The 20035-nt window shown below is 33.7% G+C and overlaps 1 protein-coding gene across 37 annotated transcripts in view; it reads right to left on the bottom strand.

Moving 5' to 3' along the window:
• Positions 1-20035, bottom strand: part of LOC145296067 (tyrosine-protein phosphatase Lar-like) — a 1305806-nt gene that overhangs the window by 1034799 nt on the left and 250972 nt on the right. For all 37 annotated transcript variants that reach the window (XM_080142138.1, XM_080142152.1, XM_080142158.1 and 34 more), the window contains one exon: positions 2017-2065. The gene's annotated coding sequence lies outside the window, so the exon portion shown is untranslated. The remainder of the gene's footprint in view (positions 1-2016; positions 2066-20035) is intronic.

Below are 20035 nucleotides of genomic sequence, written 5' to 3'. Positions count from 1 at the left end.
GGAGGGGTCACTTATAACTGGAAACCCTGTGCAGGCTCACACGGCTTCATTTACTCTAGTAGAGTTAACAAATATGGCAGGATAACCCAACATGGGTGGGGGAGGCTTTGATGGGTTACACCGCTCACCCCCACCAATGGGATAAAAGCCCCAGTGGTGTCACTGATAAACAGAAACACTATGCACGCTCACACTGTTTGATGTAAAGCTACCGAACTTACCATTATAACTCCATGGGAAAGGGGAGGTTTTTATGGGTTACATCGCTCAATCACACCAACAGAAATGGGGCCCCATTGAGGCCACTCATAATGGGGAACCCTAATTAGTGTTCATACGTTTGTGTCAATAAAGATTCGCACTACTGCCCCCTCATGTTCGTTTCAGGGATTTGCTCTGGTTTTGATATCTCAAAATTTTGACTATCTTTACACCTACTCCTTTTCATAACCTTTCATAAATCAGAGTTCATTTTTTGAAGACTCTTTTAATCCAGTCAACGATGGGTACTTAAGCTAATATTATATAAAAAAGCAGCTGTCTGACTGTGTGTATGTATGTATTTTTGTGTGTCCAGGTAAAAGTAGAAAACTACAAAACAAACAGTTACAAAGTATATCTTTAATTAGCATTAATCAAAGTATATCTTTAATTAATGATATGTAAAATTAAACAAAAATATTCATTCCTTGAGATCAGCTGGACCAGGTTTCGTCAGAGGGGTGTCGGTTTTTCAGCAATTTTATGTACAAATATGGAACAAATATGCTGACTCATGCCTCCAAGAATATATTATATAACGGAGAATTGTATATGTGTATGTGTGTATGTTAACAGAGGAATGGGTTTAATAGGGAAGGAGGGATGAACGATAGAGACACAGATAGAAATGTAAAAAGAGAAAAATTTTATATATATATATATATATATATATATATATATATATATAGGTATTTAATAATTATTATAGCAAATAATTGTCAGCCCTTTTAAGAAACTTGTTTCTTATTAAGCACTTTCAGTTGAATTAAAAAGTTGGTCACTTTAGCTCTTATGCGCAGATTATCATATAATGATTAGATCACTCTGACTGACGTTAAAAACATTTAATGAAAAATGTTTAAAATTAAACTGCATTTCTCGTGATTACGGTAGCCGAATGGATAGGGTTCTTGCTAATAAAGCCAGTGATGGCTTCTGTCGCCAGGTTCGAATCTATTGACTGGTGTTAATCGTGACACCCTGCACTGAAGATTCCCGAAAGGACGAAACACTAATGCCTGTAGGTATTTAATAATTATAGTAAATAATATGTGTATATATATATATATATATATATATGAGCGAACAGTTCATAAAATATGTTAAAAAAAACACTTTAAAATGAGTTAAAAAGATTTAATCTGAAAAGGAAACACTAGATAAGTGGATAGTCCTTAATCCGCGGAGTTTCAAAGAAATACTTTCCTTCTTCGAAACTCCGCGGATTAAGGACTATCCACTTATCTAGTGTTTTCTTTTCAGATTAAATATGTTTTTAACTCATTTCAAAGTGTTTTTTTTAACATATTTTATTAACTGTTTGCTCATATTATAAGCTCTATTTCCTATTTGGTTTTATCGATCTTTTACATCTGGCTGAGATAATTTTATAAATATTAATTCTTTAATATTTATAATATACTTTAATTTTAACATTTTGGATCATTTTGGTAAATTTAATTGTAATTTTATTATATATATATATATATATATATATATATATATATATATACACACACACAGTGTGTCCAAAAAGTCATTTTACCACTAATGATTATTTTTTTTTTGCTTTTTCAAATATTTTGCAGATAATATTTTGAAAATTAATTATGGGTAAGTATAACATTGGACAACGTACGAAAGTTTGAAAAACATGGAGATTTTGAGGCAATGCTTTTGCAACAGCATTATTTCTTGTTATGTCAAATTCTAACAAATACTAGTCTAGTCAAAATACAAAAATTAAACACTAACCTGCCATGTTGGTGGAGAAAACCATAAATTTCATAGTGTCCAGTGTAAACTGAAAATAACAGAAATAAAATAGTTGAAATAATTTAATTTTTTTTTTCAAACAAGAAAACAAAGGAATTTGCAGCATCACTGATGTAGAATTGATAAAGATTAATAAATTGCTGATATTTAAGAAACATTTTCTTGAGAAACAAACAGGCTTCAACGATTATAATTATCAAAATGAGTTATGTTTGCTGGTTGATTTTTCATGAACATGATAGAACTAAATAAAAAGAGTTTTTGAAAAAGATGTATTTGTTCGAAGTAGCCGAGTAGTAATTCAATCCAGTAAGTTGAATTATTGAACGGTTGTTCATAGTCATAGCTGGTAACATGCTTTTGGTGTATTTTTTTTGTCGCCTACCCGGATAATAATATAATTGTCAAAAACTGAAAAGAGGCAGCCCGTTGACTATCTTCTAGTGATAGTGTCACAAACAAAACCATCGCAAAGATCTAAAGTGTTGAAGAGAGATAAAAAATAACTCTTCGACTATCTACAGATTAACACCAGAGACCTGGAAAGTAGCTCGTAGAGTTGAGACAACGATTAAGAAAAAAAAAAAAAGAAAATTTTGTTGTTTTATCAGGTACGTATTGATAACAATGTGCTGTTTATCTCTCTCTCTCTCTCTCTCTATATATATATATATATATTTAAAGGGGGTTAGAGTTTCAATTTGAAATTAAGCAGTTAGAGCATGTAGAAGCTACAAACAACATCTAAATGAATTGCTCTGAAGATTATTACAGCTTTCAAAGGATGAACCATTGTAAGAATCATCTGCATTACTTAAATACTAGGTTTATTTATGGTGTCTTTTATTTAAAAAAACACCCACCCAATATTTTGCTGATGAGGAGACTTTGTTTTCATAACAAACTATATGCTAAAATTATTGTCCCTGACTCAATGTCTTTCACAATAAAAAAACATCGTTTCCGAAACGATCGTACAATTTATTAGCTTTGTTGTGCTCCTTCTTATGAAACTGAATCTTAATTTTGAATTATAAGTTATCAATCACCTTACCATATATATATATATATATATATATATATATATATATATATATATAGGACAATAGGAATGGAAAATGAAGTCACAAAAACTATATATCGGTAAATATAGATTGGTTCATTTATTCAATAAGGGTATAAAAACATTTAGTTGAGGGAATAGAGGGGACTCTTTATGCCAAGGCATTTCGAAGCCTAATGCTTCTCATCAGAAGAGTAGAGAAGATGCTAGGTAATATAATGGGGGTGCGACGGCTAGCATGGGATTCATCAGGAATGAAATAAATAAATAAAATTATAGATGATGTTGGGGGGAGTAATATCGAATTCTAAGATAAAGGAGTAGCGTATTATAGAGAGTATTATATAGATTTATCTTGTTCCTGATGAATCCCATGCTAGACGTCGCATCCCCATTATGTTACCTAGCATCTTCTTTGATCCATGTCCAAGTAATCTATACTTAAAATTTCAAATGTTTAGACCCAAAATTGGTGGAGGAGTTTGGTAGAGTTTTCAAAGGTCAAATCGTTGAACTTTGACGTGTTGACAGCCAAATTTCTGGTCGAAAACCGATTAAAAAGATTTTCCCAAATCTCAATACTCCTTATGTCAAATCTCGAATGTGTAAACTGAAAATTGACAGAGTAGGAGAAATGCGCGCACACACACACAGACAATTTCACTTTATATATAATAAAAAATTAGGTGAAGTAAATCTTTGGTTCTAGAGCATAATACTTTTTTCCCATTAACCTTATTAAAAAGAAGAAAGCTATCCAAAACCAAAATTAAGTGCAAACAATTTATCCGAAATGAGTAAAGCGCTTTAATCTCAACAAGATTGACCTAATCCTCTAATGTTTCTTCCCCGATCTGAGAGAGATTAACCCTTAATCATTTAACTTAATCTACTTTGCAAGGAGTCTTCGTTTTAACACTTAATTGTAGTCAGTCTCTTAATTTGAGCCAAGTAATAGTTAACTGGGATTATCTCTCTCTCTCTCTCTCTCTCTCTCTCTGTCTTTCTCTCTGTCTTTTTCTCTCCTCGTTCTTCTTTCCTTTTTTCATTTTATTATATCTCTTGTCTCACATCTTGTGACGCTCATAAGTCAAAGGTCATAAGTCAAAGGTCATAAGTCAAAGGTCATAAGTCAAAGGTCATTCGAAGGCTCTTAAAAATGATCAGTTTCCTTAGATTTTGAGACAGAAATCAAGTGAAATTAATCGTCAAAAACTGCAATGTACAACCAATATACAGCGCCTGGGATTTCAAAATGATCACCCATTTGGTACGTCGACACTTCTAGCAGATCCTGCATGCCACTTGACTTCCAGTTGCCTCAACTCTGTCCTGCCGCTGGATCAGGTTGTTCTGGATGGGAGAGTGAGTCTGGTTTTGTACAAAACCAGCTTTACTTTAAGCAAACAAGTTAGTGGGGGATGCCCTTTTCTCTACCCTGCAACCCCTCTCCCACAGAAGAGACGTTGCAAGTCTATCCTTGTTTTATCGTTATTTTCATGGCAGGTGCTCGTCTGAACTCCAATCCCTGGTCCCCCCTCGCCAATCTTTCACGAAAAACACCCGTCTAGCTGAATCCACTGTGAAAAATTTCCCCCACTCTATATCTGTGCCTAAATCAAAACGCGGATTTCATGAACAAAGCTTCTTTCTTAGAACTGCACGCCTGTGGAACTCTGTTCCGTCTGCCTGCTTCCCTCCGGACTACAACTTGGATGTCTTCAAGTCTAATGTAAACAAATTCCTAATGAACCGCCCCCTTAAGTAAACACTTCATCAAATCTCCACACTAACGTAATGTACTTGCAATAACCCTTATCCCTGAGTGGCTTCTGGGCCTTGATAAGTGGTGATCTCTGTAAAAAAAAAACAAAAAACAAAAACTCCCAGCATGTGTCATCCATAATCCCTAAAATTGCCAGCTAGTCATCGTTATTTCGATGGACAGAACATTATATTGTACTATTCATAGTATTTGTAGTAATAGTAGTATTCATAGTAGTTATAGTAATAGTATTTATTGCATTTTTATTATTTGTTGTATATATAGTCATATTAATAGTCGTAGTAGTTTTGTTCTTAAGTATTTATGGTAGCTGTAGTAGTTGCAATAGTAATATAGTTTTAGTAGTATTCATAGTAATAGCAGTATAATAGTATTTCTAGTCCTCGTATTAATATCACTCGTCATATTTGGAGTAATAGTAGTAGCTGTAGTATTTTTAGTAGTAATAGTTAACAGGTAACAGAGCATGAATGTGTGTATGCAGCTTTTTTTTTTCAATTTCCCCCCTAACAAGGCACAGTGCCACTTTGAAGTAGGGGACATAAGTTGCAGGGCTAACATGAGGGAGATGAGCAGCAAGATGTTTGTTCACATTACACTTGAACTTCTGCATGTCAGTACAGTTGGGAAAGCAGAATCTCGGAAGGGAGTTCCAAAGTCTAGCAGTTCTGGTGAGGAAACTATTGGAGTAGAAGGCTTTCTTACATCTGGGGATCTCTACTGTGAAGGGGTGGGATTTAGCTGCTTGTCGAGTTTGTCGGATGTATTTATGTCACGGGGTACAAGTGCCTGTTCGTCAGAGCATTCACCATGTGAAATGACATCACCGGTAAAGAAAAAGTTTATGAAAAGGAGAAAGAGAACGTTAGAGAAGACGATTACGTTGGAGACGTGGGTGACGTCACAGCTGTAATTGGAAGTCACACGCCGCTGGAGGGATGAGAACATAAATATCGTTGTTACAACACAAAGAAAGTGAGTTCGATTTATTCTTTGCCTTGGTCTCCTTTGTGACATTTTCGTGAAAAGGTAATTTGATATTGGGATAATATTCTTGCTTTTAATCAAAATAATCGAATTTTAAATTTTGAAATATTCGGCTTGTCAAGTCGAATTCCTTAATTTAAAACAAACAAACAAACAAACAAACTGGATTTATCGCGTTTTGCATTCAAACTCTATACATCTATCTTCAATTATTATGGAAACAAAAAGGCAGAAAATATAGCCTTATGGAAACAAACGTTGACTGGCTCTCATTTACTATAATCATTGATCTATGAAATCGATCCATCAAACGATCATTTATAAATGAGGCTATCATCAGTAAAATTGGGATTATGGATTAGACTGGCGATCTATTAAAAGAATGGACATAAAAACATTTTTCTGTAACATTTTGAAGGAGGAGAAGGGGGAAATAAGTCTAATCTGGGATTTGACCTGTAGCATTAAGAATATCACTGTCCGCCATATTGACTTAATCGGTAAACGGCCAAGTATTAATATTAGTTGCAGTTGGACTGCCTGCATTTTCATCTCATGGATGGATTTTAAATGGGTTTGGGTACAGTCGAAATTGTCTACCGAGCGATCTCTTTTTTTGTTTTAAATGTGTGAAGGGTGATAACGTAAGTACGAACAGTATAAATTAGATTTTCAGCCCATTAAAATAGGGCAAAACTAATAGCTCGAATGAGTGCTTTATGTCAAATTGATGGTTGGATATGGTTAAATTCGTTCTCAGTTTTGCATTAAATACTAATCCAAATTAATTCATAACTGTACATTTAGCAGATTTCATAGTATTTAGTTCGCAACACTTTATCATAAAGATTCATACAAAATTTCAGCTAGATCGGCCAGTGGTTTCTGAGATCAATTCTAAAGTAAATCTGTTATTGTCGTGACTAATCCTTATTAATCAATAACTCTGTATCGAATGAATACCATACTACTTAGTTCGATGCACCTAATCATAATAAAGGTCTGTACAAACTTGCAGCACAATCAGCCCAGTAGTTTGCAAGGAAAGTGAAACGGACACACCGACAGACAGACAAACTAAGAGAATATAGGTAATTATATATAGATGCTTACAATTTCACAGAATTTATAATAAAAATATGCAGATCGAATTCTCTTAAATATTAGAGTATCAGAGAGAGAGAGAGAGAGAGAGAGAGAGAGAGAGAGAGAGAGAGAGAGAGAGAGAGAGAACAAGTATGAAATTCAAACAGGGTTCAAAGGTGTGTGTCAGTGTGTAGATATTACAGAAAATCAGAAAAACATGGGTATCGTCGGTTTCAAATCCCAAACAAAGTGGACCAATCTCTGTCTTTCTGTCTCTGTCCGTCTCTCTCTCTCTCTCTCTATATATATATATATATATACACATATATATATATATATATATATATATATATATATATACACATATACAGGGTCCACCCCATCAATAACCTTGAGCCCCTGGAGGGGCATAGGCCATCCACAATTTTGTAGATGCTTTTGTAACGAGAAGTTCTTTTTTGGGGTGAGGGTGCTGGCCCCACATCAAACCCTCCCAGAAGATACATACAGTGCCTAGCCTTTCCAAATGGTCACCCATCTGGTACTGGCCAGGCTCAACGTTGCTTAACTTTGGTGATATGGTGAGAACCGGTGTGTCAACGTGATTGTGTTGTACATATATATACACAGGGTAGAACGATAAAATTGTTGCACTAGAAAAAAAAAACAAAAAACGATATGATTCCATTTCCGTTTGATAAAGACGTGTTTTCTTTTTTTTTTTTTTTACAGACCATCTACTAGTTGGCCAATTGTGTACAAATCCCGACAGGAGCCTTCTGTCAGATCTGAAAGTGACACAATGTTCAATGAGCGAGATCGGAGATGCATCGCTGTACAACTCATGCTCTTTACTGATCCAAATTATGACAACAGGACCATTGCCAGCACCCTCCAAATGCAATAGGGACGATTCAACGCTTGAGGGCACAGATCAACGGATAGGACGACGCATGGTTATGGTCTTTATTGTGGTTTCATGCGAGAGCCACATCATGCCGCCTCACATCTTTGAAGTTGGCTTGAAAGTCAACACCTAAGTGTACCTGGATGTGCTGAAGAGTGTGGTGATCCCCTGGTGCAATCAGGTGACCACTGGCAGACTCTGAGTGTGGCAGCATGACTCGGTGCCGACCCACAAATCCCAAAAGACCCAGGCTTGACTTCAGAAGGAGTGCTACGACTTTGTACCCTTCACTCACTGCCCCCCCTCTCCCCCTTTTATCGTTCTACTCTGTGTGTGGGTATATATATAAAGAGGAGAAAGAGAGAGAGAGAGAGAGAGAGAGAGAGGGAGGGGAAGAAAGATTGATCCACTTTGTTTGGGATTTGAAACCGATGGTACGGATGTTTTTCTGATCTTATCTGTCTCTTTCTCTCATGTATATATATATATATATATATATATATATATATATATATATATATAGAGAGAGAGAGAGAGAGATAACAAAAGTATATATATATATATATATATATATATATATATATATATATATATATAAGGGCATATATATACATACAGGCATATATATGGACATATCATTTTGCACCTCATATCCGTATTAATGTGATAAAAAAAGAATTGATTCCAACTAAGAATCCTGGAATATATGAGGCTGATTGATTGCTAATGAAGTCGGCGCTAATTAACTTTTCCCCAGACTAACTTCTCAATACATAGCAAAAAAAAAAAAAAAAAAGAAAAAAAATGTCTATCAACACATTTTAAAAGGAAAAAAAAAAAATAGTAGAACTTTAAATTAAGACTGTGACCAAAAACGGAATTAGTCGCTGTAAGCAACTCGGTCGGTCATTTAGTGTATTTATTAATGAGCTTTTTAAAAACACACACACACATCAATTAGATTAGCCTTCTGTTTTTAAAAATCTTTTTCATTTTGTTTTTCGAGTTTAAATTTCGTATATTTTCAAATTCTTTAATCTTTTCCAAGGCCACTCGATTAAATTTGGCATAGATTTAAATTTAGGTGTGTCTTAGGTGTGCATATCATGCGAATTATAAAGATTAATTAAAAGGTTATTTGTTAAATAATTGTAAAATTCATACTAGAAAATGAAAAAAAAAAAATTATAATAGATACTCACGCAGAGAGTGATCAGTGCTGAAATACTAACGTTATTATTTTAAAAGCCATTCTTAACATGAGGAGAGGAGGGTGTTTTGTATCTATTCTGTACTTTTATCTTACAATTGAATAATAAAAAAACCCCATAAAACTTTAATTAAACTTGGAAATACGATTTAAAAAAATAGCGCGGATCACTCTCTGCATTAGCACCTAATAATATATTTCAGTTACCTCTTGTGTTGCAGATTATCCCCCTTAAATAAGAATCTCCAAGTTGACAGAAAGCTTGTGTTGTAGATTATCCCCCTTGAATAAGAATCTCCAATAGTTATCTATAGTTTGTGTAAACTATTATAAGATGAAAAAAAACAAAACAACAACCTAATACGTTATATGTGTTTTCAAGTTACCACATTTGTTGAAGATTATCTCCCTTTGATGAGAGCTCTTCGTTTATAGATAATTACACATAGTTATCTATTTTAAGGTGACTAAAGCTTCATACGCTATATCTGTTTTTATCACAGAGGTAATTTTATAAATTTGATAAAAATAAAGTTACTTAAATTACTATTATCGTCAATTTAACGTTTGTTTTACATGCTGGCACGTGTTCAATGAATTCCAGAAATTAACTTCCAAACTAACCTATATATGGCCGGTCATTTTTTAAACTAGTACATAAACCTGAAATGCGGCGGATTTATTTTTTAGAAGTCATTTCTTTATTATAATAATATATTTCAATTACCGCTTTTGTTGCAGATTATCTCCCTTAATAAGACTCCCCCCCACAGTGTATATAGAAAACTATAAATAGTTATATATTGCTTGTATAAAATATTATATGATAAACAAAGTGATATATGCTATATGTGTTTTTAAGTTATAAGTTTCATTGAAGATTATCTGCCTTTGATAAGAACTCTCCGGTTCATAGTTATCTATTTTTGTGAACTATTCTAAGGTGACTAAAGTTCCATATGATATATTTGCTTTTATTACAGGTTTATTAAAAATGATAAAAAAATAAAGTTATTTACAGTATAAGCATCAACATTGGTTCAACAGCCATTTTACATTTTCAAAGATTTTAGGAATTCATTTCCAAACTAATCCAACTCATCCAAGGCTATTATTTAAACTACATACTCCTAAAACGCAACATGTTTTCTTTGCATTGGCTATTCAGAATAAAATATTAATTTTTTTTAGGAGAAAAAGGGTAGTTGGCAAAATTCGAGACTTCACTTTATTTATATAGATAGAAAACGGTACATTTCTTCCAAATTTGATTGATTTGTAGATATGATGTGAATTTGAGCTTAATTAGATCTTGGATATGATTAGTCCAGCTACAAATATTAGTAAGAAGAGAAACTGTTCTGTTTTTCTTTTAGTTTGGGTCAGAAAAAGCAGTGAAATGACAATAAAACAAAAAACTTCTATTGTATAGGTGGAATTAACTTTGTTTATATATATTAGTGGCCTTGTAACATAGCGAGAAAAAAAAAAAAAAAAAGGATTCTAAGCAAAATTCATCCCAAAGCAGCAAAACTGAAACAGGCCTGCCAGAACTCTATATAAAAATGTAGGCAAATTTGCACATATTTTATTGGTTTGAAAATACAGGTTCCTTTTTACTAATTGTCATGAAATTTTTACGATAGAATAATATTATAATCTTCAAAAAACCTGCATATTTTCATGTAGTTCCATCCCATAGAACCAAAGATATGAGCATTTCAATATTCAATTTGGCTACCAGTATATGAGAGAGAGAGAGAGAGAGAGAGAGAGAGAGAGAGAGAGAGAGAGAGAGAGATATGGATATACTATCTTTTTTAGCAATTTTATAAGCCCCAAAATCTCAGCGACTATTGACCAGAATTTAACAAATGAAGGCTCGTTGAAAAGGTAATGACCTGAATTGTGTAATGAGCTGTGTGACATTTGCCTTAAGGTCGCACGTTAAGAGGATCATCCATTATCCAGAACCTATTTTTGGCACATTTTTACAGCCATAAAAGGATTCAGTCATAGTCATTGGTTTTCCTAGTTATGCATGTGAATTACAAAATATCTTATATTCTCCCAAAACCTGTGGCCTTGATGGATTGGAGACAAAAACTTGTTGCTATGGTTTCAAATAATCTGAAATAACATCAACGGGAGACTTGATTCCAAATATTTTTTATATGTTATATCTCCCATCTTTGATTTTCATACATAAAGTAAATTTCATAGTGTATAAGGATTATTTGATACTGAAGACATTCATGATCGTACCCTATTTCCAAAAGAGAGAAGATATAACATATAAGAGATATTTTGAATCATGTCTCATCTTGCTGTTATTTCAGATCATTTGAAACCATAGCAGCAGGTTTTAGTCTCATCTCCATCAAAGCCAGAGGTTTTGGGAAATTATATTATTCAATGAAAATCAATTAGAAGAATTACTGGGCCGGATAGAATATGTAATCGCTGAAATCGATCAGAATTTAATTTAGCTTTTTGTAATTTTCATATATGAAATATCGTTGACAAATTTGGAGATGCCACTTAATAATATAGAAGAATAAAGATTTATATTAAAAAACTTACTGATTGATTTCGATTGATTAATGGATCTGTAAATTTAAAAGGCTATTAGCTTTAATCAGATCGTTTAGCCTAACTATATATATTAATGGAAAAAGAAACCGAATTGCTAAGATCTGTGAAATGTTACGTTTTTCTTATGGGTTTTGGTAAAAAAGAAAAGCAGCAGAATATTGTGTGTGTGTGTGTGGGGGGGGGAATGGTGATGTCATAGGTAGGATGGCTTGCACAGAGTTTCGCATTATTCAATATTTAGTGGCAGAGTTCAGCTAATTGAACTGCATGAAGAAGAAAAAAAATTGGCATGTAATAGGAAGATGTTTTTTGTGAAAGAGAAAACCTATTCTTTCTTAGGTATATACATCTATATTTATCTGCATCTATCGATATAGATCGGCTGATTTATGAATTGTGATGCGAGACTTGAATAGAAATGTTTTTTTTTTACATATTTGTATCAGAGAATCGGTTTTAAAGACATAAACATTATTGATGTACTCAGCTTTTTGCAAACAACGACTGACAGTCCGTTTTGCATGCATATAACGGTTTAGACTCATGCAGCCATACTGGTAGATATATATGTAGTCATCCACATACAGTACTGTTTCGCTGTTTCACAGGTCATCAGTGCGACTAGACAAGCAACTACCTCAAGCCGCCCATATGACAGGCGGAGCATCTAACCGTTGCGCTATTCAACTGCTGCTATATGGGCAATTAATTAACAATGTTTTTACATTGTCCAAATACCTAAGCTCAATTTGTTTACACAAAGAGCATCGCTTCATATGCTAATGGTAATTTCTATATCACTTCCCAATATGGTCAACCCAAGATAGGGAGCATTATATTCATCCACATACAGTCACTGTGTATGTGTGTGTGTGTGTGTGTATATATATATATATATATATATATATATATATATATATATATAGAGAGAGAGAGAGAGAGAGAGAGGTGTGTGTATATAATATATAAGTGAAATTGTCTGTCTGTGTGTGTACATTTCCCTACCAAATAACTCTGTCACTTTTCGGTTTACAGACTCGACATAAGGAGTATTGAGATTTGGGAAACTCTTTTTAATCAGCTTCGGCTAGAAATTTGGCTGTCAAGGGGTCAACGTTCAACGATTTTACTTTTGAGAATCCTACCAACCTCCTCCACCAATTTTGGGTCTAAACACTTGAAATTTTAGATGTAGGTTACTTGAACATGAGTCAAATATTTTAATTCAATTTGAGCCCAAAACAAATGTTAAGGTGTCAAAATTGGGGTCAAAGCTAAAAAAAAAAAAAACATGGCGTCTGTGGTCTCTACCAACTTTTCTCTATCGTAGTTAAGGAAGTCTATTATATAGAAAAGCATTACTGTACATAGTCACACTTTTTGATATATATATATATATATATATATATATATATATATATATATATATATATGCACATGAAGTTATGAATCGGTTTTTGGCCGAAAATTTGGCTGCCAAGAAGTCAAAGTTCAAAACATTTTACCTTTGCAGCTTCTAGCAAACTATTCTGCACATTTAGGATCTAAACATTTGAAATTTTACATAAAGGGTATTCAGACATGCAGCAAGCTTTTTATTCAGTTTTTGGACGAAAATTTGATGGCAAGAGGCCAAAGTTGAAAAAGTTGACCTTTGCAGACTCTACCAAACTCCTCCGCCAATTTTGGGTCTAAACACTTGAAATTTTAGATGTAGGTTACCTGGACATAAGTCAAACTAATAATATATATATATAATATTCACATAAAGTTATGAACAACACATAGGGCCCGAGCAAAGCCGGGCTGAACTGCTAGTAATATATATATATATATATATATATATATATATAGCAAGACTTCATACCTTTGAATCACCATATAAATGTGTGTATTGTATTAGGAAAACTCATTATTTTGAATGTCTAAATTAAACCAACCCCACATTCTTCTCTTTAGTAAAATAGTCCAATCTATTTTTTATAACTGATATCCTTTATTTCTGTGATTGGTTCAATAAATTTTTTATTGTAAAGCTTCTAATTTTAATATTTTAATAAAACATCTGTGTGAAATCTTAGGACATTTCGACATTCTTTCAGTTGTTTTCTTTTTTTTTAATGTCAAGAATAAACGAGAATTAATTTGGAATGCAGTCTTTGTTTGGCAATAACAATGGTTAGAAGGAAGCCATCACTTGCAGCTGCAAATTGTTGAGAATAAAATGATGAAGAAAGGGGAGGAGGAATAGAGGGAGGAGGAAGAAATAAGACGAGGAGGAACTGAGGACGAAAAAAGATGGAGTAGGAAGAGGAAGAAAGAAGGAAGAAGAAAAAGAAAGAGGAGGAGGAAGAAAGAAGAGAAGGAAGGAAGAAGAGAGGTAGAAGAACGAAAAGGAGAAATAAAGAAAGCGGATGAGAAAGAAATAGGACGGTTTTCAGGGTAATCCAAAAATTAAACGGCCTTGTCGGTGGGGCATTAGAATACGCCGATTGCCCCCTTGCAGAGGGTAAAAGTCCCTCAATGGGGGTCCTGGATATGACCTTAAACTATATCTAGTGGTGAGGCCCCAGCTTGTGGGCTTTGGGGAGTGTGGAGCCACCCTTTAATTACCATTGCTCCCAGGTCCACTCTGACCCGGAGTAGTAGTACCTGTTAGGGTCCCAACTATGGGTTAAATAGAAACCGAAGTGAAAACAACAAATATATTCTATTAAAAAAATTTTTCTTTAAAATCTTTGGATTCGGCATTAAATAACCCGAAAAGGGTTGATATGCCATAAAACAAAAACAACCAACTAACCAAAAATTAAAAAAAAAAAAAATAATATATATATAAACAAGAACTCTAAATATGTAGAGGTTTTAAGAGAATCGTAATGGCTAATTCTATCGGAATCGGTAATTGTAACCGGAAAAGTTTTGGAATCATCCCACCGCTAATTATATATATATATACATATATATATATATATATATATATATACATATATATACACACATATATATACACATATATATACACACACACACATATATATATATATACACACATATATACTGACAGGGAGACTCGACGTCGCCCGGTATTTAATAATGATGAACTCCCATATTTTTATTGTCATCAAAATTACTGAAATCGCCCATTTTTTTTTTTTTTTTTTTTTTTTTTTTTTTTTTTTTTTTTTAATCAAATCGATCGATAGCCTGACTCCTCGCCATGCACCGGGAGAAAGCTTCATATGTCTCCTCGTAGATGACCTAGTCCATCATACGTTGTAGTCTTCATTGCACTGTAGAAAACCTGTTGATTTTCGAAAAGTATTTTTTTTATATATAATGGCTTGAATTTTAGTTTAAAATGCAAACATCGAATATCATGCTGCAATTACACTTTAAACAGATACATTCATTTCGGACACGCTTCTGTTGTATCAAAGAACCTACTATTGATTTTATATATCAACCTTTTTGGCTTGAGAGTTAATAAAACTTCTCAAATACCCTTGTGATATTAGGCTGTGTAAGGTGTTAACTTTTGTCAAAATCGCTTGCTCCTCCTTTCATTAGATTATTTTGATTATCGATATTTGTTAAAGGCATTCCGATACAAAACCTACCTAAGAACACTGCCAGGTACATAAAATACTTTCATATGAAATTTCATAAAAATAAGTGCAGCCGTTTTTGAGTCGATAGGGAACTTTCTCTCTCACACACACACAAACACAGACACACACACAAAGTTCCTTATATGTACATATGGCATTGCACAGGCATACAATACACTTACATACTTTAATTTATGCAGATTGCGTGTGTATTATCATAGAATCAATCCTGTATTGACTATTATATATTATGAGAAAAGATTTGCCCGGTGGACTAATTCGCAAAAAGAAAAAAACATTTTTTTTTAAATAATATAAATAATAATGATAATGTCGTTCATCAAATTCCGTCTGTTTTTGTTTACAATATCACGTTAGCTAATATATGTTCTTGACGATCTTAAACATAGTCTTTCTTCTGTTAGAGATAAAAAGGAAGAATTTTTACAGGGGAATATTTTACGTAACACCGACTGGTGTAACAAACTATTTCCCTGTAAAAAATCTTTTATATCTATAAGAGAAAGACTATTTTTAAGATCGGATTTTTTCAATACTTCTGTACAAAACATATCTAAGAACACTGCCAGACATATAAATTACCTTTGTGTAAAATTCGCAAAAGATAGGCTTAGTCGTTTTGGAACCTATGAGGAAAGAACTCACACACGCACAAGATGACTTTTATATAATAGTAATATATATATATATATATATTTGAGGTTGCTATTTTCCAAAGGTATGGTAACCAGTGAAATATAACGAGGTTTATACAAGAGTGCTCAATACAGAAGTAGAGCAAGTTACATTTTAGATTTGTCTTTACATAAGCAGTAGTTTGTTGCTACACAGTCATGAGCATGTTTCGGTCTACTAGTATTTACTAACTAGAGACATCATCAGGCAACAACCCTCATTTGCGAAAATGAGGGTTGTTGCCTGATGAGGTCTCTAGTTAGTAAATACTAGTAGACCGAAACATGCTCATGACTGTGTAGCAACAAACTACTGCTTATGTAAAGACAAATCTAATATATATATATATATATATGCTTGTGCATATCTGTTAAAAATATGTAGAGAATGATTTGTGTATTAAATTGCTTTTAATTAAATCATACCAAATTAAAAACAACAACAAAGATGTGAAAATATGAGAAAACATGTTTAGCTAAGAAATTGGCTGAATCCATTAAAAAAAACAAAAACAAATAAAAACGTTATTTTTACGCTTTTGTGCTGTGCTAATGCCTTGAAATAAAGTATCCTTTGCAATTAACAGTTAATAGCATATCAAAATGGTTAGCTCAGAGATTAACTATTAAATTGTACCATTTTCATTACGACACATAATTGAATTCCATAGTTTAAAGAACCGAAACTGTTTTCAGTAGTCAAGTCTATTTGGCAAAGCGCCAACAAGTTTGATTCGAATGAGACGTCTTGGTTCTCAGCGCTTTGAGGAAAATTGGCAAGAGATTACAAGGAAGCACTAAGTAAGTTGAATAGAAAAATGTACCTTAGATTTACTTCCGACAATCTCTCGCTTCCCTTATTTTGTCCTTTAGTCCTCACATTCCATGATCAATGCTTATGATAAAGGGGAAAGAATTGCTGTTTTATGGACCGGAATCTATCCATCTAAAACTTATCATTGGCTAGTTTTTGAATTTGAAGTAGTATGTTTTTGTCGCCTTACAGCAAGTGAATTCATGCCTTGTCTGAAGCGATTTCCATAAACACAAGTGAAACATGCATGGTCCCCTGTGAGTGCACAGTGAACGAGGCATAAAAAATGACTAAGTTCAGCATTTGCCCCCCCCACACATTTAGCCCCAAAAAGTTCCCAGGGAATGACAAATCCTTGTGAAAATAAACAAACAGTGCAGTTTTAGGCCTTAATATATGTAAATTTGAGTTCTGCAATATGCAAAAAAAAAAAAAAACCCCCCAAAAGTCCCCAAGGCCTTAACATATTTAAATTTGAGTTCAGCACCATGCAAAACTACTAAATAGACATACAGAGAAAAATTTGGACAAATATGGTAAAATAGCCCCCAAAATGAAGTGTTTTTATTAGCCCTAAAACAGACCCTGGGGCACACCCAAGAATTATCACGAAGTATAGACAAACAAAATTATATAGAAATCAGTTAGTTACAACTTTTCAGAAAGTTTTATAAAAATCCAAGGCATCAATTTATTTTTTAATAAGCACAAAAGTGTTGATTGTAGCCATTTTAACTCGAAAGGCATCCTTAGGGACGCAACTGGAGTTTCCCCAGAAAATCCGTTCTGTAACCTTTTTTACTTGTATCATGTTTAATGTTTGTGCAAAATTTAAAAAAAATTCCAAGGCGTAGTTATTGATAAAAGTGCGAACAAACAAACGGACAAGGGTGAATTTACAGGTCCGTCCTCCTTTTGTCGGGGAAATTTTTTCTTTTCACTTTTGTTCAGATAAATTTGCAATGAAAAATATGATTAACATCAAGCCAGAGAATTTGGTGAAAGCACTACATTTGCCCAACATGGAGGTTATCCTACGCTAACCCCGTGAAGTAAATAAAGGGTTCCGTCTGAAATTCTGTCCATATTTCCGAGTTTGCCAGAGGTTTTTCACTCGGCACCAAAGCCAACAGAGTCTAGGCCATTATTGAGATGGCTTGTTCCCTGCTGACTGAGTTACGTCTATGGTCATGTGCAGTCCTAGGAAGTTCACCCTCCCAGACTTTGCCTTTTCCCTTTGAGAAGTGGTTAATCTATAGTTAATCACCTCAGGTGCCCCAGCAGGGCTGCCCAGGTATTTTTTTTTTTTTTTTTTTGCAAGATAGTGTGCTCTTCCTTTAGGGGGTCTGGCTTTTCTTCCCTATTTATTGCTTCCCTGACTGTACTAACCCGCAGAAGATTAAATGTAATGTGAACAGACATCACCTTGCTCAACTTTACAGCCCTCTGTATGACATGATCAAAATAGTAGACCCTTACGTTCCAAGTGACAATAGGACTTGTTTAGGGGTGAAAATAGTAAAAAAAAAAAAAAAAATGTTAGTAACAAACGCTTGTCTCTTTTTTTTTGTTTTCATACGCAGAAGAGTTCGTTTTCAGTCACGTTCAACTCATGATTTAGCTGTCAATCAACACAAGTTGTTTATATCTTCGAATGTTTATTCACGGTCTTTTGGTTGGGTTGTTTTACGGCATATCAACCCTTTTTCGGATATTTAATACCGAATCCAGTCATCTTGGAAAAAAGTTTTATTCTCCAAGTTCTTTATATCTTCAAATATTTATCCGTGCTGTTTGATTTGATTACTGTGTAGAATTTTGCAGAACATGATCAAGTTTTGCAAAGCGGGGGGGGGGGGGGGGATAAAACCAAAAACCAATAACATCAATGTTTTGTGCATCTTTTGGTCTGGAAACCAGTATCTTCAGACAGTTTGATCTGGGAAAAATAGATGCCCTAACAAGTATTACCACTAGCGGACCTGAGAGCAATGGTAACTAGGGTGCAACTCTTAATTCTCTACAGCCCCAAAATGGGGCGTCACTATTGGATATCTTTTAAGGTCGTACCCAGAACCTTTAATATCACAAGAATTCTGCACCGAAATTATTAAATTATTAATATAATGTTAAAAGAACTAAAAGAGCTAACTATATTTAATCAATGATTCAAATACAGTAAATAGTTAATAATGAACGCCTGTTTTTTTTTTCTTCATTTTTTTTTGTTTTCATTTGTAAAAGAGTTCGTGTTCACTCATATTTAACTGATGGTTTTGCTTTCAATCAAAACAAGGATATCTATGCTCTATTAATTAGAGAGAAATTAAAAAAAGAAAATAATTAAGAATGAGAGCAGGTGTAATTGACTTTGATACCAACTACATTGAAAAGAGAACATACAAAAAATACGAAACTAAAACATGGCGATCATTAGTGAGATTGTCTTCAATTGGTTCAATGTTGCCCCAATGTTGAACAGAGAAATTCTATTAATTGATTTCATCAAGAATCACCCACTTAGAATAAACAAGAAAAGTAAAAGAAGAAAGAAGAAAGAAAACACAAGCGAAAAGCAATAATGTTGGGAAAGAGATTTTATTATGATAATTACAGTATATTGCTTTAAGCAGTAATTGTTTACGACATTGAAAAAAAAAACATTTTGACATTGAGATGACAGACGTCAGATGAAACAACATTAAATCAATACGGCTTTAATTATTGTCATATGAATAGATGGGATACTCGTCTTATGATGGGCCTGTGGCAATGGCAGCAGCCACCATTACAAATTTTGAATCTCTGCTCAAATTTCTAAGTTCGGCGCTGATTAGTGCAAGCGTTTAACCTTTTTTCTGGCTTTCCCAATCAGAGGCCATTTCTCAGGTGAGTTAAGTATACAGTGGGAGTTGATGACAGGTTGTGGGGGGGGGGTCAAGTAGACTCTTTCTCTTTCTGTCCAGAAGACCACACAGCGAACTTATTTATTCCACAACATTTCTTTTGCCCCCCCCTCAAACTTCTCTACTTTGGGGGAATGTCCTCCCCCACCTTAAAACCTAATTTTCAATTCCAAACGATTCACGATTACTTCAAACGATTCTTTTAATTTTTATTTGTTTAAAACTGAATTTTCTATTTTCTATATATAAATGGTAAAATGGTAAATATGCTGTATAGCAGGGATGGGGTTTCATATTGGGGATCATATATCAACAGATGACAGGGACATAATGGCTGA

The sequence above is a fragment of the Euprymna scolopes genome, chromosome 16 (genome assembly GCF_053919585.1).
Source record: "Euprymna scolopes isolate OS-2025 chromosome 16, ASM5391958v1, whole genome shotgun sequence".
Classification (NCBI taxonomy): domain Eukaryota; kingdom Metazoa; phylum Mollusca; class Cephalopoda; order Sepiida; family Sepiolidae; genus Euprymna; species Euprymna scolopes.
The sequence above is the reverse complement of the archived record's forward strand: the minus strand, read 5'-3'. Positions and strand labels throughout refer to the sequence as shown.